This window comes from Oryctolagus cuniculus, chromosome 3 (genome assembly GCF_964237555.1).
Source record: "Oryctolagus cuniculus chromosome 3, mOryCun1.1, whole genome shotgun sequence".
Lineage (NCBI taxonomy): Eukaryota > Metazoa > Chordata > Mammalia > Lagomorpha > Leporidae > Oryctolagus > Oryctolagus cuniculus.
In genome coordinates, this window is record NC_091434.1 from 8,215,522 (window position 1) to 8,236,731 (window position 21,210).

At 53.7% G+C, this 21,210-nt stretch overlaps 1 protein-coding gene across 2 annotated transcripts in view; it reads left to right on the forward strand.

The window, feature by feature from the left end:
* Positions 1-6,062: 6,062 nt before the first annotated feature.
* The window catches only part of GPR55 (G protein-coupled receptor 55), a 51,840-nt gene continuing 36,692 nt past the window's right edge, over positions 6,063-21,210 (forward strand). Inside the window, exons 1-2 of one of the 2 annotated variants that reach the window (XR_007920253.2) lie at positions 6,063-6,248; positions 9,752-14,613. The gene's annotated coding sequence lies outside the window, so the exon portion shown is untranslated. Of the gene's footprint in view, positions 6,249-9,751; positions 14,614-21,210 lie in introns of those variants that run through there. The other variant, XM_017343188.3, reaches the window with a different exon arrangement.

The following is a 21,210-nucleotide window of genomic DNA, read 5'->3' on the forward strand; positions in this document are numbered from 1 at the left end:
TTGGAGAAAATGTCTATTCAAATCCTTTGCCTGTTTTTGATTTTTTTTTTAGTATTAGGAGTTCTCTATGTATTCTGATTTTAATCTTCTATCAGATGCATTGTTTTTTAAAAAAAAGTTTAGAAAAATATATTTATTTGAAAGGCAGAGTTACAGGTTACAGTGAGGCAGAGAGAGAGAGAGAGAGAGAGAGAGAGAGAGAGAGAGTTTTCCATTTGCTGTTTCACTCTCCAGATGGCCGCAATGGCTGGAGCTGGACCGATTTGAAGCCATGAATCAGGAGCTTCTTCTGGGTCTCCCACGCAGGTGCAGGGGCTCAAGGACTTGGGCATCTTCCACTGCTTTCCCAGGCCATAGCAGAGAGCTGGATCAGAAGTGGAGCAGCCGAGACTCGATCCAATGCCCATATGAGATGCTGGCACTGCAGGTGGCAGCTTTACTGGCCATGCCACAGTGCTGCCCCCCAGAACTTCTTCATAAAATTTTTTTAAACAAGTTTTTTTTTTTTTTTTAAGAGTTGGTTCACTCCCCAAATGGCCTTAATGACTGGGGCTGGGCCAGGCCAAAACCAGGAGCTAAGAGCTTCATCAGGGTCGCCCATATGAGTGCAGGGCCCCAAGGACTTGGGTCACCTTCTGTTGCTTTCCCAGATGCATTAGCAGGTAGCTGGATCAGAAATAGAGCAGCTGGGACTCAAACCGTGCCCATGCCCACGATATGGGATGCCAGTGTTGCAGGCACCAGCTTAACCCACAAAGCTGGCCCCATAAAAATCTTTATCTATAAAGGATTCCTAAGGGTGTAGGCATTTGGTGCAGTAGTTGTGGCCCCCAGCAGAGTGTCGGTCTGAGCCCCAGCTCTGCTCCTGAATCCAGCTTCCTGCTGCTTTGCACTGTGCAAGGCAGCAGGTGATGGCACAGGGACTACAGCTCCTGTCACCCACGTGGGAGACCTGCCTTCAAATATGAGGAAATTAATAAATCTAAAGAATTCAAAAATTGGACTTTTATGTGGACAACCCATAGTCTAAATGTATAACTGAATTGTATAACTGAAATTAAATAGCATCTTAAATGTGATTTATTTCAGGGGTCAGTGTTGTGGCACAGTGGATTAAGCGGCTGCTTGCAGCACCAGCATCCCACACTGGAGCACTGAGTTCAAGATCTGGCTGCTTTGCTTCCGATCCAGCTCCCTGCTAGCGCACCTGGGAAAGCAGTGGAAGATGATCCCAGTACCTGGGCCCCTGCCAGCCATGAGGGAGACTCAGATGGAGTTCCAGGCTCCTGGCTTCAGCCTGGGCCAGCCCTGGCCTTTGGTGCCATTTGGGGGGTAAACCTGCAGAAGGAAGATCTCTCTGTCTCTCTATCACTCTGCCTTTTAAATAAATAGATCCTAAAAAATAAAATTACTATTTTTATAAAACTTTAGAATTGTCATAACATTTAACATCTACTAGTCTGTTTTGTGGTCTCATTTAAATATGTATATTAGATATTGCATCATGAACAGTACATTGTTCTTAAAGTTATCGAGCTAACGCATTTTCTCTCTCTCTCTCTCTTTTTTTTTTTTTTTTTTGACAGGCAGAGTGGACAGTGAGAGAGAGAGAGACAGAGAGAAAGGTCTTCCTTTTGCCGTTGGTTCACCCTCCAATGGCCTCCGTGGCCGGCATGCTGCAGCCTGCGCACCGTGCTGATCTGAAACCAGGAGCCAGATGCTTCTCCTGGTCTCCCATGTGGGTGCAGGGCCCAAGCACTTGGGCCATCCTCCACTGCACTCCCTGGCCATAGCAGAGAGCTGGCCTGGAAGAGGGGCAACCGGGACAGAATCCGGCGCCCTGACCGGGACTAGAACCCTGTGTGCCGGCGCCGCAGGCAGAGGATTAGCCTAGTAAGCCGCGGCGCCAGCCCGCATTTTCTCTTAACCATCAGTCTGCTTCCTAATTTTTCTGTTGGGAAGCTCTTGACTGTGATATATTGAATAAATATCTTTCACAATCACTATTAATGATTGCAACATGTACCTTCAGTTACAATAATTCTGCGTTTACACGTCAGCTGGTCAATTGCGGATAGAACATCAAAAGCTAAAGCGTAGCAGTGGGCTTGTCATTCCTGGCCACATCTGGCACGCTCAGGCACTGGCCCTGAATCAGACCCGCATGCCTCTCTGGGATGGCTCAGGATGGTGGGTAGGCTCCCTGTCACTGCCACCCACCTATATGGAGTAGGGGCGGCGTAGCCCAGGCCAGGAACACAGGAGGGCACACGGGGGTGGTGTTGGGCTGAGGCACTTGAGGTTTGCTAGGGGCTGGGGCTCCTCCGTGGCCTCCGAGCCCGCAGGTGTTGGAAGCTCTGTCCCCGGCGTGGTGGCGGGACAGGTGTGGAACCTCTAAGATGTAGCCCCTACGTGGAGGTCACTGGGAAGGGATTCACTCATTTCTCGAAGGACCCAGTTAGGCCCTGCCAGAGTGAATTGCAAGCCTGGCCCCTCCTCCACCCTCTGAGTTCCTGTCTTGCCTCGGTATCCCTCCTCTCACACACGTTCTCCCCCACCCCCCAAGCCCTCTGCCGGGTGTGACGCAGCTGGGGGTGGGGCTTGCTTGAGTTAGCGCCATGCCTGTTTGGACTTTCAGCCTCCAAAGTGGTGAGCTAAATAAACCTGTTTTCTTTAGAAAGAAGTCGGCCTCAGATAGCCTGTGAGAGCAATGGGACTCTGACCTACGTCAGCACTGCAGGCTCGGGTGGGCGTGGGTGGGCCTGGGGGCTCCCCGTTACACTCAGCCCCTCCCTCCCCGTCCACGGGGACCAGCCTCTATTCCGCGACTCCCCCGTCTCACACAGCAGCAGAGATGTACTGCTCCGGACAGAGGGTGCTCTGGGGGCGACAGGTGCCCCAGGGCCACAGAGGAACCGAGGTTCCCAGGCTTGGCCCCCAGACAGCAGAGGGGAAAGGAGCGAATGTAGGATCCACACCCCCAATGCCTCCAGGACAAAATGAAAAGATGTAAACTGGGCGTAGGTCTGCTTCCTGCCTTCTGTGTCCCTGATTCTTCTCCCAGAAGCAGCCGTGGGTCCAGCCCCGTGGGAGCACACAGAGGTACTCTGCAGGGAGCAGTCTCTCCAGCTGCAAGCAAAGAGGGAGGCGTGGTCTTTGGCCGAACTCATGCCATAGCCAGTTCTCTGGGCTGTGTTTTCCACGGTGCATTTTGCAGGTTGTCCCGCGGTAGTTCCTGAGGCACTTCCTCCTGGGGGACAGAGGCAGGCTGCCCTGTGACGCGCGCGCCCCATCATTTCTTCCCGGTCCCTTCGTGATGCGCCTTTCAGTGGCTCTGCTGTTCTTTGGTGTGAAATGATGTTTCAGGAAGTGACGCTGTGGATTTGTCCGTGCACATGTGAGTGTGTCCCGAGGCTATGTTCCGGAGGGTCTGGGGGTCTGTAGCCTTGATAAGTGTGATTGAGTCGTCTCCCATTAGGGTTACACAGATTCACGCTTCCACCAAGGGTGTGGGAGGGCGGTGGCAAGCATTTGGGTGCCGTTCAGTCTGTTGGGGGGATGGTAGCTCCCGGGACTTGGATCCTGCGTGTTTCTCATTCAGCGTGAGGTTGGTTGGGCTGTTTGTAGCTCCCGTGGGTGCACTGCCTGTCTGTGTCCCACAGCCCCTTTTTCTATTAGGTTGTTAGTAATTTTGTCACTGATTTGTTTGTGATTTGACTTGTGAGGGTTTTTCCTCCTCAATCTGACATTTGCCTTTTGACTTTGCTTACAGTGGCTTCAAAAAAAAAAAAAAAAAAGCCTTCATATTTAAAAGCAGTTTGAGGTTAAGTTTTACTGGAAAACACAGCAGATGCTCCCCTCTCTTTCCCCTAAGAGTCCACCGTTGCTAACATCTTACGTCCTGCGTGGCGCTGTTTCCAACCGACGAGCTGACTCTGACTGTCCCTGCTGTTAACTGAAGCCCGTGGCTTCCATTCAAGGCCCCCGTGTGTGCTGCGGTCCCTGGGTTGTGGCAAGTGCACGGTGCCATGTGCCCTCGTGAAGCTGCCTCATAGGATGGCCTCACTGCCCTCACCCCCCCGTGCCCTTCCTGTTCATCCCGCCCCTGCCCCGAGCTCCTGGCGACCACCAGTCTTTTTGCCGCCTCTATTTGCTGCATTTCAAGACTATTATACATAGAAAAAATACAATAAATAAAAAATACTAACAAGAAAAGAAAAATTAAAAAATTGAGAAAACATAAATGAACAAAAGTAAAAACAATAAAAATAAGAAAAACCAAGTAATAAATAAAATAGAAAAAATAAAAACAAAAAAAAAAAAACAAAGAATCAAGAAAAAAACTAAGAAGATTTTAAAAATACTAAAAAAAAAGACTATTTATACAGTCGGAACCATGCAGCATGGATATACATTGAAGGGTACTTTTGTCTTTATGTGATTTGACGGTTCATTTAAAAAACAATGCCCAGGGGCTGGCTTTGCAGTGTAGCCGGTTAAGCTGCCATGTGCATCCCATATGGGCAGAGATTCGAGATCCGGCTGCTCCACTTTCAGTCAGCTCCCTGCCAATGCACCTGGGAAAGCAGTGGGAAGATGGCCAAAGTCCTTGAGCCCTGCACCCATGTGGAAGACCTGGAAGAAGCTCCTGGCTTTGGCTTGGCACAGCCCTGGATGTTGTGGCCATTTGGGGAGTGAAACAGCACTTAGAAGATCCCCCCGCCCCATAACTGCCTTTCAAATAATAATTAAAAAAAAACCAACTCATATTATATTGTGTGATGTGCCACAATTTGTTCATCCAGTTACTTTAAAAAAAAAAGTATTTATTTATTCGAGAGGCAGAGTTATATCTGTGTCCCACAGGCCATTTGTGCAGTAGCTTGACAGACATATTTTAGTAGTGAGCTGAAGCCCGGTATTTAAAGCCGTCTTTTGTAAAATGGCAAAGTAAGGGAAGTGCATCTGCAGTGGCAAAGTCAACAAACCTGGCTCCTTCTTATTATTATTTTTTATTTATTTATTTGAGAGGCAGAGTTAGAGATGGAGAGAGGGAGAGACACACAGAGAGGTCCTCCATCCACTCGTTCACTCCCTGGATGGCCGCAAAGGCTGGAGCTTGGCCGATCCAAGGCCAGGAGCCAGGAGCTTCTTCTGGGTCTCCCCGCTGGGTGCTGGGGCCCGAGGACTTGGGCCATCTTCCACTGCTTTCCCAGGCCATAGCAGAGAGCTGGATAGGAAGTGGAGCAGCTGGGACTTGAACTGGCACCCATATGGGATGCTGGCACAGCAGGTGGTGGCTTCACCTGCTATGCCACAGCGCCGGCCCCTATCTGGTTACTTTTTGTTGGTAACTTCCAGTTTTTGACACTTACGAGTAAAGCTGCTGTAAACACTCATCGGCGGGTGTTTATGTGGACAGAAGTCGATTCTGGACTCCCAGCAGCCAGAACTGTGAGGAACGGACCTCTGCTCTTTAGCACTGCCCAGCCCGTGGCGCTCTGTGACAGCGCAGGGACCAGGCTCAGACAATGTCCCGACGAAGGCCCCCGGCCATGTACACTCCCACTGGGCGCGCTGGCCTGCTTTCCTCCTGCTCCTCTGTGTCCGATGAATTCTCAGGCACAACAGGAAACCCTCAGCGGGTAGAGCTGGGAGGGAGAGTGTGTGATGGCCGAGCAGAGCCGGAGCGTTGCAGCCACAGGCCAAGGATAGCTGGGGACTGGCGGCTCCCACCAGCAACCACAAGGGCTCCTGGCCTCGGGTCTGCAGGGACCACAGCCGCGACCGTGGACCCTGTGGTTTAAGTCATGTGGTTTGGGATGTCTTGTTACGGCCACCCTAGGACACAGATCCCCGAGGGTGTGAGGTGTGCAGCCTCAGTCACCCCCAGCGGTCCCCCAGTGGCCTCCCGCCGTGTCTCTTGGCCTTGCCCTTTCTTTCTCCTCTGGTGCGGGACAGGAAGGCGGAGAGCAGATAAGGTCCCCGTGAGCAGGCCTTGTAGGGACAGAACACGCTGGGCCTTGGTTAGGGACAGAACACGCTGGGCCTTGGAAATGGTTACTTCTCACTGGGCGGATTTTAAAATAGTTACTTTTCCTCTGCCCTTGCAAGAAACCTGGGGATTTTTTCCCCCATCTTCCAGGTCAGATCCTGGTGGCCCCCAAAGGCGGGGCCAGGCGTTGTTGCTACCTCTCACGCCCTCCTGCGACAGCTCGGCCACCGTGGCGGGGTCCCCGCTGGCTGCGGTAAGTCCTGACTCCCTGCTCGTCTCCGGGTGGGCGGCTGGCCTTGGACCTCCGCTTGCAAGGGGTCTCGGGAAAGCTGTTGGTGTGCAGCGGTTCAGCAGGAGCCGCTTGCCAGCTCTTCGCTGTCGGAGGTGCCGAGGGGGGCGCTTTGGCATCAGAATCACGCGTGCCTCTGCCTGGGATTCAGTCCCCCTTACCATTCTGTTTTCCTTTGCAAAAGCGTTTTTCTCGCTCTGCTGAAAACTGTAGAGAAAACAGACACAAGAGATACAGACAGGCTACAAAGGCCCAGCATCTTATAAAACTCGGAATAAATGACTTTGTAGTCTATGATGTTTGACTTCTCTTCTAGAAAGTTCTTGAATCCTCAATAACCACTCCCGTATCTGATCTTTCTGGCTGACGATCGCGCCTCTTGTTCTACCATAGAGTGTTGCTTGCTTTCTTCTTTTCTTTGAAAGGGGGGGAGGGAGAGAGAGAGAGAGAGAGAGAGAGAGAGAGATCGTTTCCTACCCGCTGGTTCACTCCCCAAATGCCCACAACAGCTGGGGCTGGGCCACATCAAAGCCAGGATCCGGAACTCAGCCTGGATCTCTTATGTGTATGGTAGGGACCTAAGTCCTTGAGCCATCACCTGTTACCTCCTGGGATGCACGTTAGCAGGGAGCTGGAACTTGAACCCAGGCAGTCCTGTCTGGGATGTGGGTATCCCAGGTGGTGACTTAGCACAGCACCCAGCGCCCATCCCAGCGGTGAGCACTTCTTATCTTCTTCTCTGTGATGGTTTCCTGTGTGTCTTGCCCTTGCTCTGCAAACAGTTGGAGGCCCGAGGCTCACAGGCATCTCTGGCCTTGACGTTCCCTGGAGCCTCATGCAAAGCTAGCCTGTGCGGAGGGCCCAGGGAAAGTGTGCATCCGCTGAACTGGTTCTTTCCCCCAGTGGGCTTAGCGTAGAACAAGGTTACTACCCAGAGTTCATGGAACAGTGGAGTGAAAAGCTAAGTTTATTTTGATGCAAAAAACTGGAAATCCATGCATACAAAGGGCATTCCTAGAATTCATGGAAAAAATATGTAGTATGAAGAAATTGCGTGGCTTCAAATTTTTTTGCACCAAAATACTTACCTTTTCACCCCACTTTCATACAAACTTCAGGAAGACCCTTTGCATTGCTAAACTGTCACCTGCTCCACACGAGCCCAGGGCTGAGCCCATCAATCCACCTGGGGACCCCGGCTCTAACAGGGACAGACCACCTCCAGGAAGGGCCTTCCTGCAGCTGGAATCTAGAAATTTGCTGAATCGTCTAAGATTTGTTTCTTTTTAAAAGTACTGCCTCTACCCGCGTATCTGTACCGATGTCGCGAAAGCAATGCCTGTTCACTACAGAGAGCTTGGGAAGTAGCGGGAGAACAAGCCCACTGATCCCTAACCCACTTTTTTTTGGTTCGATTCCTGTGGCCTTTACACCATGCACTGCAAATACTCAGGAGGAAGGCTGACGAATTCTTTTTTTAATGATTTATTTATTTATTTGAAAATCAGTGTTACACACAGAGAGAAGGAGAGGCAGAGAGAGAGAGAGAGAGGTCTTCTATCCACTGGTTCTCTCCCCCGATGGCCACAATGGCCAGAGCTGGACTGATCCGGAGCCAGGAGCCAGGAGCTTCTTCCGGGTCTCCCACATGGGTGCAGGGGCCCAAGGACTTGGGCCATCTTCCACTGCTTTCCCAGGCCATAGCAGAGAGCTGGATCAGAAGTGGAGCAGCCAGGCTCGATCTGGCGCCCATATGGGATGCCGGCACTGCAGGGTGTGGCTTTACCTGCTACACCACAGTGCCGGCCCCTGACAAATTTTTTTAGCAGCCACACAGACCAGAAGTGGCTGAGGCTATGGCTGTCACACAGGTATTCAGAAAGGGTCAGGAACAGGGCCTTCAAAGGCAAACGGGCCTGGGCTTCACACCTCAGCTCTCTCACTCCTGGGGCCACCTTGGGCAAGGTGCTGCTCCGTGTTTCAGCTCCCTCATCTGCACAGCGGGGCTGACCCAGATGAAAGGTACACACTGCACTTCCACAAGCCGAGCAGTGCAAGGGAAAGAGGCAGAGAAGTGGGGACCACACGCGTGGCAGGGAAGTGCTCTGAGCCTTTCACGGTACCTTGTGCTGACCTGAGGATTCCAGTGGAAGATTTCCTGCAGGTTCAACGTGACGTGCGACAGTCAGAAATCCAGAGCTCCTGAACGAAGAAGGAGGGATAGAATTCCCTGTCACCTTCGGTTGACCTCACCCCTGCCCTGGGGACACGCAAGAAGCACGGGAGAGCTTTGGGAGTGCGGACTGTGGGACAGCAGGTGCACATGGAGGTCGAGGGCCGGGCAGGCTCTGGCGGCCTTCTGGACCTCAGCACTGTGCCCAGGCTGTGCCTTTCAATCACGTAAGGTCCCCCAAACTGCGACACAGCAGGACAGCATGAGGGAGGGAGTAGCACCCTAAAGCCCCCACGGAGGGGTGCAGCTCCTGCCCCCATCACAGATTCTCCCGCTCCCTGCAGGCGCCTCCTACCTCCCCACATGCAACCTTCTCTGGGCTCAGTAAAAGGGGCTGGGGGAAGTCCCTGTCACTCTCAGTTCCCAGGGTCCCAGGCAACTCCAGGCTGCAGGCGGGACAAGAGGACCTGTCAGTCTTTTACTCTCCCTGGGACGAGGCTCCCAGGCTCCCGGTGCCACGTTGCCTGCTAGAGACCACGTGAGGATGCTGGCAGCGCTGCCACTTGGTAAATCCGTGCCGCCTCGGTTGGAGAAACCGTCTCATTTTCATTTTCAGTTCTTTAATTACGTGTGAAGATGCCTTTTAAGCCTACGCACGCTACCTCTCTTGAACGGGATTAGTAATGATGAAAAGGCGATCTCAAATGTCACGAAAACCTTGAAGTGATGAGAAGAGAAAAAGCAGTGTGACGGCGTGGCCTCTCGTGCAGCTTCCACGCCCGGCAGACGGGCGGGTGGGATGTGGCCCAGGGCAGCCCTGTCCAGGTGACCCCGGTTCTGTCGCGTCACGACCCGGCCGGCGGTTCTCCGATGAATGGAACCCGAGTCGCCCTCCACGGATGTTAAACCCCTCTAAGGACCCGGCAGCTTTTCTCTGTGCAAATCGCATCCAGCAGCACTCCTGTATTAGAGCTGAGACAGAAACCTTAAAGTAGTTACACAAATAACTATGACAATAATTATATCTTCCAAAACAAAAGACAAATGAGAAGGGAGGCGTTGTTTTCACATGTTCGCAAATCTCTCAGACGTCTGCCATTGTAACGGGTGTTGGCCTCACTCTGTGATGAGCATGGGAAGGGCTAACGACTTCTCAATATTATTATGAATATGCTTTTGACCTTGCGGATCTCGTAAAAGACTCCCAGGAACCCCCCGCTCGGGGTGCCTGGACCATATTTCGAGAACCAGGGATCCAGGCAGGGGACTGAGAAAATCTTCCTTCTCCCCTCAGGATATCTGCTGCGGCTTGGCCAGCAATTCCCCTTCTGGGAACACGGGCTTCAGACAAGAAGCCCAAAGGAAGGGACTACTTTCTAAATGATGTCCAACTAGAACATGGCACGGTAAATGCTGGTGAATCCATTTACTCGGATATTCTGTGGTTTAAAAGGATACTTTTAAAGGCTATGTAGTAGCATGGGAGGAACATATATATATATAGTGCAAATGCAAATTATACAGCGACAGCACTGTGCCTGCCAGTCTCGGGCTCTGGGCACCCGAGGATCAAGTCCAGAGAGTCTTTGGCGCAGAGGTGAAGGTAGTGCTCGGGGCACCTGCTGGGTTCTTGTTCCAGCTCCACTCCTCATTCCAGCTTCCTGCTCTTACACACCCCGGAGTGCAGCAGGTGATGGCTCAAGTGCTCGGGTTCCTGCCACCCAAGGGTGGGAGGTCTGGATTGAGTGTCCAGCCCCAGCCATTGTGGGCATCTGGGGAGTGAACTAGCAGATGGGAGATCTCTCAGTCTCCCTGTCTCCTCTCCTTTCCAGTAAAATAGTTAATTAAAGAACTGAGGCAAGCAAAGGAAAAACAAAGCCCGGAGGGTACAAGGGAGAGTAGGGCTGGGCAGTCCCTGGGACTTGGGAGCCTGGGGGAACTTGTATTTTTGGTTGGTTGTCAGGGTTTGTTTCCATATTTGTTTGGGTTTTGTTTTTGTTTTGCAATAAGTAGAAAGCAAAAGAAGCCCTCTCTAGTCTGTCTCGGTCCCCAGGGGCAGCGTGGTTAGGAGGTGAGGAGCTCCAGGCTGAAGCGAGGACAGAGGAGGGAGTGTGGGCGCCAGGGAGGGGCTGCCGCTCCCCCCTCAGCAGGATGTGTGAACCAGAGGGCTCAGGCTGGGGGAGGACGGAAGGCCTGGGGACCTGTCACACTTCTCATGGGGGAGGGAGCAGCTGCTGAGACCCCTTGGAAAGAACGAGGTCAGGGACCAGGCGAGGGTCTCTGGGGGGCAGCCAGCCCTGGTGGGGTTCTTGGCACAGTGGACTGTGCCCTTAAGGCCCCCATGGGGATTTCAGCAGACGCCCAGGGCACCTGGGCCTGGGCAGGTGGGATGCAGAGACTCCCTGGGTAGGTAGGACCCGGGCCAGGTTTCTGTTGTAGGAGACCTCCTGGTAGCCGTGTGCAGGCTACATCAGGACTCGGGAGCACTGGCTGACCCAGAGTTTAAAGAATATTCTTGAAGTCAGAAAGTCGAGCCACAGACTTGGTTTTATGGGGGGTGGGAGTGAGGAGTGTGGAATGGGTTTATTCCCTGGAGCTGCAAATACAACCACACCCCTAATTACCCCGAGCATCTTGATTGGAATATGCCTTGCCCTTCACGCTGGGCACAGGGCCCTGGCTGGCAGAGGTCCAAGGCACAGCCGCCAGAGACTAATGATTTCCGTCTTCATCTCACTTCTGCTAAGGTCATTTCCTATCACTGGCATAAAAAGTCATAAAAAAAAAAAAACTGGACCAATGTCAGTAAAATCGTCCAGAACCGGCACAATGAGGGCAGTCCCTACCCAGATGAGGCGGACACAACAATCCCCTGGTGGCTGGCCAGGCAGGTACTTCTGGAGATGGGTGGAAAGGTCCTTGAAGCCCAGTGGATCTTTCTGGATTGCGTTTGTCAAAGGGGGAAGGCCTCACACGTGGAAAATTGAGTCTACACAAGTCAAGTGTGGGAAAGTCGACCGTGGGGTCGGGCAACATTTCTTATTTGCCTTTTGTGGCTCACTGAATGATGATGTGGTTAGCATGGTCTGCCCTCCAGCCTGGAAGCGTGTCTCGGAGAACCCCAGGGGAGTCCTATAGAACCGCATGGACTGCCCACGTGCCACAGCTGCTCGGCTCCCGGGCCCTGTCCCATAGCCCCAGGAGGTCCCTGTGGGTCTGATGGGCAGCCCCACTTGCTTCCGTCTCTGCCTGAGTAGACAACTGGGCCAGCTGTGGCCGAGACCACATGGGGGCCATACACTCACTCCGTCCACCTTGTAGGGACACCCTGCTCAGCTTCCACGGCAAACAACCCACACGAGTCAACACCCACTCACACTCACCCCACAGTGTCTCAGCCTAGTGCCTCGAGTGCATCTCTTCCCATAAGGACACTTCTTCTGTGCCCTGCCCCCGGCTTCCTTAAGGTCTAACCAACAATGGTTATATGTGTTCATGGTGTACATGATGCTTGGACAGCGGGAGGCAGCATGCAATGGGATTGGATCATGCTGATGAACATAGCCGTGGCCTCACATTGCCACCTTTTTCTTTTGTGAGAACAATGAAGGTCTACTCTTAGCAGTTTTCAAGTGACTGTTGTGACCCAAGTCGCCTGGCCAAAGGGTGGATCTCAGAACATACTCTTCCATCTGATGGAACTGTTGGGCCCTTTGGCCAACATCGCCCTGTGCCACTCCCAGCCCCGAGGCCCCCAGCTCCGGCAATCACCATTCTACTCTTCTCTGAGTTAGACTTTTTTTGGATTCCACATGGAAGTGAGGTCACGCAGTGTTTGTCTTTCTGTCTGGTACTTAGGTCCATCCAGGTGGACCTAAGATGTCCTTTTAAAGCGTGAACAGCCTTTCGCTGGGTATTTGTGCCACGTTTTCCTTATCTATTCATCCCTCTGTGGACACTTGGTTCCCTTCCATAGCCTGGCTGTTGTGAATCAAAAGTGCACTTTATAGATGAGGACAGTTTTCCTGTTTACCTTTTTAATTTTTTAAAAAATTATTGCTTATTTATTTTTGTGATGGGGGAAAAGAGAAAGAGAGAGAGCGAGCGAGAGCACGCGAGAGCTTCCATACCCTGGTTCACTTCCCTAATGTTTCCCCACAGCCAGGCAGGGGCCAGATTGAAATCAAGAGATTTGGATGCCAGCTGTGTCTTGCCTGTGGGTGGCAGAGACCCAAGTGTTTGAGCCATCACCTGCTGCCTCCTAGCGTGTGTATCAGCAAGAAACTGGACTCAAAAGTGGCGCTGAGACTACAACCCAGGCGCTTGGATAGGGGATATGGGTGTCCTAAGCAGTGACTTAACTGCTACGCAAACCCCATCCTATCTCTCTTACAAATGTGTTTGAGAGGCAGAGAGACTGGGGCAGGGGGAGGGAGAGAGTGCTCCGATTTGTCGGTTCATTTCCCAAATGCTTGCAGCAGCAGGGGCCGGGCCTAGTTGAAGGCTGCAGCTGGGAACTCCTTCCAGGTCCCCCATGAGGGCGGCAGGAACCCAGTCACCTGAGCCACCACTGCTGCCTCGCAGGGTCTGCAGCAGCAGGGAGCTGGAGTCAGGGGCAGAGCTGGGAGTTGAAGCCGGGTGCGCTGATGTGGGACACAGGTGTTTCAACTGCTAGGCTGAATGCCTGCCTGGTAGTGCGAGCACCGCACCGTCAACACAGCTAGCAAAACTGGAAGTCAGCCTTTACTTTCGCCTACCGCCAGATCCGATTCACACTCCCCACCTTGCGTCAGAAGCCACCTTGTGGCTGCTTTGTTTGAATGAGACGGGAATGAGGGCACCTGTTGCATTCTTTAACAATGTTTCCTCTTTTCATGTCATTGACTTGTTCAAGAAGCTGGGTCACTTAGCTACAAAGACATTCTCTTTTTTTTTTTTTTTTTGACAGGCAGAGTGGACAGTGAGAGAGAGAGACAGAGAGAAAGGTCTTCCTTTGCCGTTGGTTCACCCCCCAATGGCCGCTGAGGCCAGTGCACTGCGGCCAGCGCACCGCGCTGATCCGAAGGCAGGAGCCAGGTGCTTCTCCTGGTCTCCCATGTGACAGACATTCTTTATGCACAGCAAAAAAATAAAAATCCTTCCCCCAGCAGGAATCCCCTCCACGTGGAAGGGAGAAGGCAGCTGCCTCCCAGACTCCCACCTCCCTTGCGGCCTCTCTCTCTCTCTCTCAAATCCCCACTGCACATCAGCCTGCCCCCCCCCCCCCCCGCTTTCCTCTGCAAATCCAGCTTTCTTCACCGCACCGCCACCATCTTTTGTGCAAAGTCTTCTCTGTCTTCTTCAGTGGTTCCAAACCCCCTTCTCCCACGGCCCCTGCCGGGTATACCAAACCCAAGGATGCCCAGGTCCCTTCTTCAGAATGGCATAGTGCTTGCCTGTGCCTCCTCAACTGTGTCCGAATGATTACTGATAACTGATGCCTGTCCCTGTGATGTGAAGGGCTGTTACGCTGTATCATTTAGGCAATCATGGCAAGAAAAACAGGTTTGCACTTCAGTGGTTGAATCTGCAGCTCACAGCTCCAGGATTCGGAGGGCTGACTGTCTGTCTTCTTTGTCTGTAACCAGAGGTTGTTATCACAAGGAACTTTAGAGAACACCCCCAAAACTGGTCAGAGGAGTTGCTTTAGAACCCCCCAAACTGGCTCTGCTTGCCCCACGCGCAGGACACTGAGTGGGTGGAAGAAAGGCGGCGTTTATTGCAAAGCACAGAGCAAGGGGTCTCTCCATGACTCCAGAGCTCCCGAGGGGTTAGGAGTGAAGGCTCCTGGAGACAGGCTGGGGCTTAGGGGCGGGGTCAGTCCTCCTCCAGGCCCCTGGCGGCTCTGCCGAGCTCCTGTGTCCCTCAACCCATTGGTTGGTGACACTGTGTCCTTTAGGGACTGTTGATGCAAAGTGGGCTCTGGCCTGTCTGGGGGCTGCATGCAGGTGGTACTGACTGTTTGCTTGAGGCCTGTGGTTCCTGGAAAAGAAACCCCGTGAGAAAAGACTGACCATCAAAATGCTCCCCATCACAGAAACCAGCACCTGCGTGGGTCCTGTGACCGAAGATTGTAGGGCCGCCTGCACTGTCCCTCAACCTGGGGAACAAGTTTATTTTTTTTTTTTTTTTTTTTTTTTTTTTTTTTTTTTTTTTTGACAGGCAGAGTGGACAGTGAGAGAGAGAGACAGAGAGAGAAAGGTCTTCCTTTTGCCGCTGGTTCACCCTCCAATGGCCGCCGCTGCAGCCGGCGCACCGCGCTGATCCTGGCAGGAGCCAGGAGCCAGGTGCTTTTCCTGGTCTCCCATGGGGTGCAGGGCCCAAGCACCTGGGCCATCCTCCACTGCACTCCCTGGCCATAGCAGAGAGCTGGCCTGGAAGAGGGGCAACCGGGACAGAATCCGGTGCCCCAACCGGGACTAGAACCCGGTGTGCCGGCGCCGCAAGGTGGAGGATTAGCCTATTGAGCCACGGCGCCGGCTACAAGTTTATTTTTTTAAAAAAATTTATGTATTTATTTGAAAGGACAAGTTACAGAGACAGAGGGAGACCACACACACACACACACACACATACACACACACAGATCTACCATCTGTTGGTTCACTCCCCAGATGGCTACAGCCGGTCAGGGCTGGGCCAGGCCAAAGCCAGAGACCAGGAGCTTCTTCTGGGCCTCCCACATGGGTACAGGGGCCCAGGCACTTGGGCCATCTTCCACTGCTTTTCCAGGCACATTAGCAGGGAGCTGGATTGGAAGTGGAGCAGCCAAGAATTGAACCAGTGCCCATATGGGATGCTGGCACTGCAGGCCACAGCTTAACCCTCCATGCCACAGTGCTGGCCCCAGCGAGGTCATTTCAGTGAGTGGTTGGTTTGCTATCAAAAGGCAGAGCAAGGACACTGGAAGCTAAGGTAGAGAGAGGCCAGGAGCCAGGGGCGTCTGCCATGAAGGCCCTGTATAGGGGCTGGATTTCCAAGAGTGCAGGCCAGGGCCAGCAGACCCAAACCTTCCCGGGCACTAGAGGGAGGAGGGATGGCCGCCCCCAGCAGCACAAGGGGTGCTCGCCCAGGGGCTCACCTGGGGCCTGTGTATCCGGCTCTTCACCGGGCAGGCAAGCCTGGGGTTGGGACAGTGTCCTAGTTCACGGCAGCATCTCCAGGGCTCAGTGTGGTGCCTGCCACCTGCAGGGCACCAAGGTGATTCCTGGGTGGTCACCGAGTGGTCACCATGAGGGCAGGCAGTGGGCCTTCCTTGTGGCCTCTGGGACAGTGGCCTGGGCCTGGAGTGTGGTGATGGACGGACCCCGTGGGAACTTGTGACAGAGCCTTTGGCGATGCGGTGAGGGATTGCTCACAGCCACTCTCCCTCTCACTCAGTCCGCCCTGGGGCTGGGTCACAGTCATCTCTGCCCCGCATGCTTCCCTCGGGGCCCCCTGGAGGCGGTTACTGGAAGCACGCCTGCACAGGCTCTGCCCCCTTGGCCTCCCCACTGGGGTCTTCCCGCAGTCTCAGGGCGGAGCCTCCTTCCCTTGCTGGGTGGTCACGTCGGGGAGGGAGGTGGCTCATCCCTTCCACACCACACTTGTGCCCAGGCGGGGTCCCAGATGCCACAGGATGGGACTTGATGACAGATGAGGCAGGGTCTCCCGGGTGTGATGCTCCTTCACACTCTCTGGTCCAGCTTCTGGACCAGGGCAGTGGGAGTAGGGGCAGCCCTAGGGCCCCCACGCCTAGCACCCCCTTCCCAGCAGTGGGCTCTTAGCTCTGGGGCTCTTGTTCTGCCTTTTGACCTTGTCCCCAGGGCCGGGGGTGCCCAAAGACAAACCTGGGTAGCTCTGCTCATGCCAGGGACCTCCTGAGCCCAGAGCTGGCTGGACCTGTGGGGGGCCCCCAGGGAGAGTGGAGGGTGCACCCAGGGAGCAGGGGGGCGCCCCGGCGCACGAGCCAGCCCAGCTCCCTGCAGTCTCTGGGAGGGAGCCGGCCAGGGCGCTGGCCACGGGCCCTGCTGCGGCCCCCATGCACTGACTCACGTCGGAGAGGGCTCCTGCCCTGGAGGTCGCCGAGGTACCACCTCTGACTATCCACACTCAGACCTCAGTTTTCTCATCTCTGCAATGGGCATAATTGTTCTGCAGGCAGGACTCCCCCACCCCTCCCCCCCGGCCCTGTCTGTCTCTTGAGAGGTCACAGGGGCAGGTGAGCACTGGTGTTCGGAGCCCCAGGGTCTCACTCTGGCTCTGTTCATTGGGAGGATGAGGAAGCAGCAGCAGGTCTATTGCCTTCCTGCTGCTCCAGCCCCCTCCTTCCCCCCATCCCTGGCCTCCCTCCCTTCCCTGCTACCCAGGCCCCTGCCTTCCAAGGCCCTGGGCCACCTCCTGCACCTGCTCTTCCTTCCCAGCTCCTACATCCCTACCCCACCCCCACCCCATGCTCTTCACTCTGCCTTTGCCCTTGGCCTCCAGCCCCCTGGGCAGGCTGCTCAGCTGTGAGGAGAGGTGGGACGCACCTGCCACCCACTCGCCTCCTCCTGCCAGGCCCCCTCCCTCGGCCTTCTTGCCAACCCGCCCAAGGGCCTGGGCTCAGCTTCCATGCTTGCTCCTCACCGGGCCCCTCCCTGTTCCCCAAGAGCATGCACTGCTCTGTCCCCTGTCCCCTCCTCTTCTCCAGGGAGATGGACCAGGTTGTCCCAGTTCTTGCAGGAGATCTACAGAGACCTTGACATTGGGGCTGTAGAGCCCTTAGGCCTCCTGCTCACGTGCCCTAGAGGAGTCCCCTGTGGGAGCATGTGGACCTAGGGAGTCGGGCGGCCTGGCAGCCCCTAGCAATGCAGAGGACCCCGTTTATAAAGAGCACTGCAGGCCACTGTCCCGCTTGCTGGCCTGGACACTTCTCTGGGAAATGCTGGTTCCCTGGCTCCAAACCGCACCCCCACCCCTCTCTCTGCAACACCTGCCGGCTCCCCCAGCATGCTTCCCCCAGTCTCAGACAGGCTGGGCCAAGGGCAGAGCTGTGCCATGTCTGGCCAGGTAAGGCCTGCTCTCAGAGCCCAGGTGAGCACATCAGAGAGAGGGGTGAGCCCTGAGGCTCAGCCCCAGCTGCAGGATTGCAGGGTCCATGGGAGAGACTGGGGGCAGGGGATGGGGAACCCAATGGTGCTGCTGGAAGCCACCCATCACTCTCTGCGCTGGGAGCTTCCCGCCCCTGGGTGGGGAGGGAGGAGGAGCTATTAAGAAAAGCCAGGCCTTGGGCCAGCACTGTGGCTTAGAAGGCTAAGCCTCCATCTGCGGCACCAGCATCCCATATGGACGCTGGTTCAATGGCTGGAGCTGTGGCGATCTGAAGCCAGGAGCCAAGAGCTTCTTCCGGGTCTCCCATGTGGGTGCAGGGGCCCAAGGACTTAGGCTATCTTCTACTGCTTTCCCAGGCCATAGCAGAGAGCTGTATTGGAAGAGGAGCAGGCGGGACTTGAACTGGCACCTGTATGGGATGTCGGCACTGCAGGCGGCAGCTTTACCCACTATGCCACAGCGCCTGCCCTGAGAGCTCAAATTTCTGCAAGCAGGAGAAGATAGTGCTGAAAAACATTACCCCAGAATGCAGGGTGAAAGACAGGTGCCACCGACTGGCTCAACTGTCTCTCCACACACCCCCCGCCCCCCCAATCTGGCTGCAGGAAGAGAACTCTGCTCGCACTCACTGCTTGCACTCACTGCGTCTCCTAGGAGGCGACAGATGGCCTTTTCCATGGGAAGGGCTCCCTGGGTCTAGCCAAGTCTTCAGAGCTTCAAATATCTTGTTCTAGTGGGAAGATGGTCTCCAACCGTTGAGCACCTGACTTACCTGGTCCACAAAATCAGGGAACCCAGCCCTAAGGATCTCCAGGAGAGGCCTCTGCCCCAGGATGCGTTGGGTTGAGCCACAGCATTTTTCCCCCAGTGGATCCACCCACAAATCCCTCAAACAATCACGTGTATCAAGACCACCTTACTCAAAGAACCAATTGCATCTTAACATTTTTCTAAATTTTTTTCGACAGGCAGAGTGGACAGTGAGAAAGAGAGAAAGGTCTTCCTTTTTCCATTGGTTCACCCCCAATGGCCGCTGTGGCCGGCGCACCATGCTGATCCGAAGCCAGGAGCCAGGTGCTTCTCCTGGTCTCCCATGCGGGTGCAGGGCCCAAGCATTTGGGCTATCCTCCACGGCACTCCCAGGCCACAGCAGAGAGCTGGCCTGGAAGAGGAGCAACCAGGACAGAACCGGCGCCCCAAATGGGACTAGAACCCGGGGTGCCGGCGCCCCAGGCAGAGGATTAGGCTATTGAGCTGTGGCGCCAGCCATTTTTCTAAATTTTTAAATTAAAATTTATTTTTTTTTTATTTTACTTATTTGAAATTCAGAGTTACAGAGGGAGGGAGGGAGGGAGGGAGATAGAGAGAGAGAGAGAGAGAGAGAGAGAGAGGTGTTCCATCTGCCAGTTCATTCCCCAAATGGCCTCAACAGCCAGAGTTAAGCCAATCTGAAGCCAGGCACTTCTTCCCAGCCTCCCACATGGGTGCAGGGGCCGAAGCACTTGGGCCATCTTCTGCTGCTTTCCCAGGCACATTAGCAGGGAGCCGGATAGGAAGCGGAGCAGCTGAGTCTTGAACCGGCACCCATATGGGATGCTGGCACCGCAGGCAAAGGCTTCACCTACTACACCACAGTGCCGGCCTCTGTCTCATTCTTCTACAAAATTCCCTTTTACTTCTACAAAGAAGATTTGAAAATTTGTTCACCTACTTATTTTCATTTTATTTGAAAGGCAGAGAGATAGAGACAGACAGTCACAGAGATCTTCTATCTGCTGGTTCACTCCCCAAGTGCCTGATATCAGAATTTGGACCCCTAAAAAATATCAAAATGTGGCCCCTTAAAGTTCCCCAGAAGTCCCATATGGGGTGCCATGTATGTTATCAGAATTTGGGGTGCCATACGATATCACCATATGCTTGTTAATAAATCCCCAATAATAAGCCCGAGAGGGTTCTTGCCTAATATTTAGAGAAGAATTCTAAATACCAGCACAGATAAACAAGGCAGCATGTGAGAAAGGTGCATAGGAGAGTGAGGGCTTTATCTAAGAGAGAGGTAAATCTGGGTTCACACCGAGCACCAGGAACCAGCCATGTGGAAGAGTATATAGGCCAGGAAGCCTAGGGTGGGTGGCCCAAAGGCCATGCACCCTGGAGGCACAGGGCTACAGCAAGCCCCCTACTGGCAAGAGGCCAGGGTGAGGGAGGGAGGAAAGGGCCGGACACACCATGTTCTAGGCTTTTAATCTTCTTTCAAAGGGGAGTAATTAATTAACCTGATTGGCTGGTGGGTACTCAGGTGTGGCCAGGTAGGGGCATGAGGTCCACACACGGGCATGGTGAAGGCGTGCTCTTCCAGCTCACAAACCTAATCAATTTTAACCTGTATGTCTGCAAGAGGCAGAGCTGGACCTGGCAGAAGCCAGGAGCCTGGAACTTAATCATGGCCTCCGTGTGGTTAGCAGGGACCCAAGTACTTGCGCCATCACCTGCTACCTCCAAGGTATGCATTGGCAGGAAGCTGGATGGAGGTGAAGTAGTTGGGACTCAAAGCAGGCACCCAGATAAGGGATGTGGACATTCCAGGTGGTGACCTAACTGTTGGGCCAGATGTCTGCCCCGCAAAGGGGATTTTATACGCCTGTGGCAGTAGCTTCATTCTCCGTGGTTAGCAATATTCCTATGCAATACACATATGTGGTTATAACTTAATTTTTATTTGCCCATTTTATAGAAACATTGGAAAAGAAAAAAAGCCCAATATTCCTACATTTTGCCTTCCTCTCACCACTACTGTTTTCTTTCCTGCTGGTTGATTTGCATAGTTGTAATCACAGTGAAACACTCTCTCTGAATGGACTGTCTTGTTATAGCTTATGTCTTACTGCGCACAACTAAGAACGGCAATGCCTTCACACAGGAATTAGTCTTCATTAGCCAAGTCAGCCATGAGCTTTTCTTTTCTTTTTTAAAAAAGACTTATTTTGTTTATTTGAAAGTCAGAGTTACGAGAGAAAGAGGGAGGGAGGGAGAGAGAGGGAGAGGGAGAGGGGGAGAGAGAGAGAGAGAGAGAGAGAGAGAGCTCTTCCATCCACTGGTTCACTCCCCAAATTGCTGCGATGATTAAGACCGGGCCAGACCAAAGCCAAGAGCCAGGTGCTGCCTCTGGGTCTCCCACGTGGGTGCAGGGACCCAAGCACTTGGGCCATCTTCCACTGCTTTCCCAGGCATATTAGCAGAGAGCTGGATAGGAAGTGGAACAGCTGGGACTTGAACTGGTGCCCATATAGGATGCTGGTGCTACAGACGGTGTCTTAACCCACTGCACCACAGCATCATCCCTGGCCATCAGCTTTTCACCTCTCATGCATCCTTCTCCAGATGTGTGTCTCTGAGTGCGTACATGTCTGGACACATGTGCACACACACTGTGTGATCACGTGTGAGTGTGTGTGACTTTGAATGTGTGTCTCTGGGTTGGACTACGTTCCTAGGCGTGTGCATGTGTGTGCAGGTGTGCACAATTCTGCCTGCGAGCTGGCGAGGGTCTGAGGGAAGACCACAAACACAAGGTAGTTATTCTGGATTCTGAGACTGAAATAATTTGGTAAAACCCCCTTTGCGGCAGTTTCGGTCCCC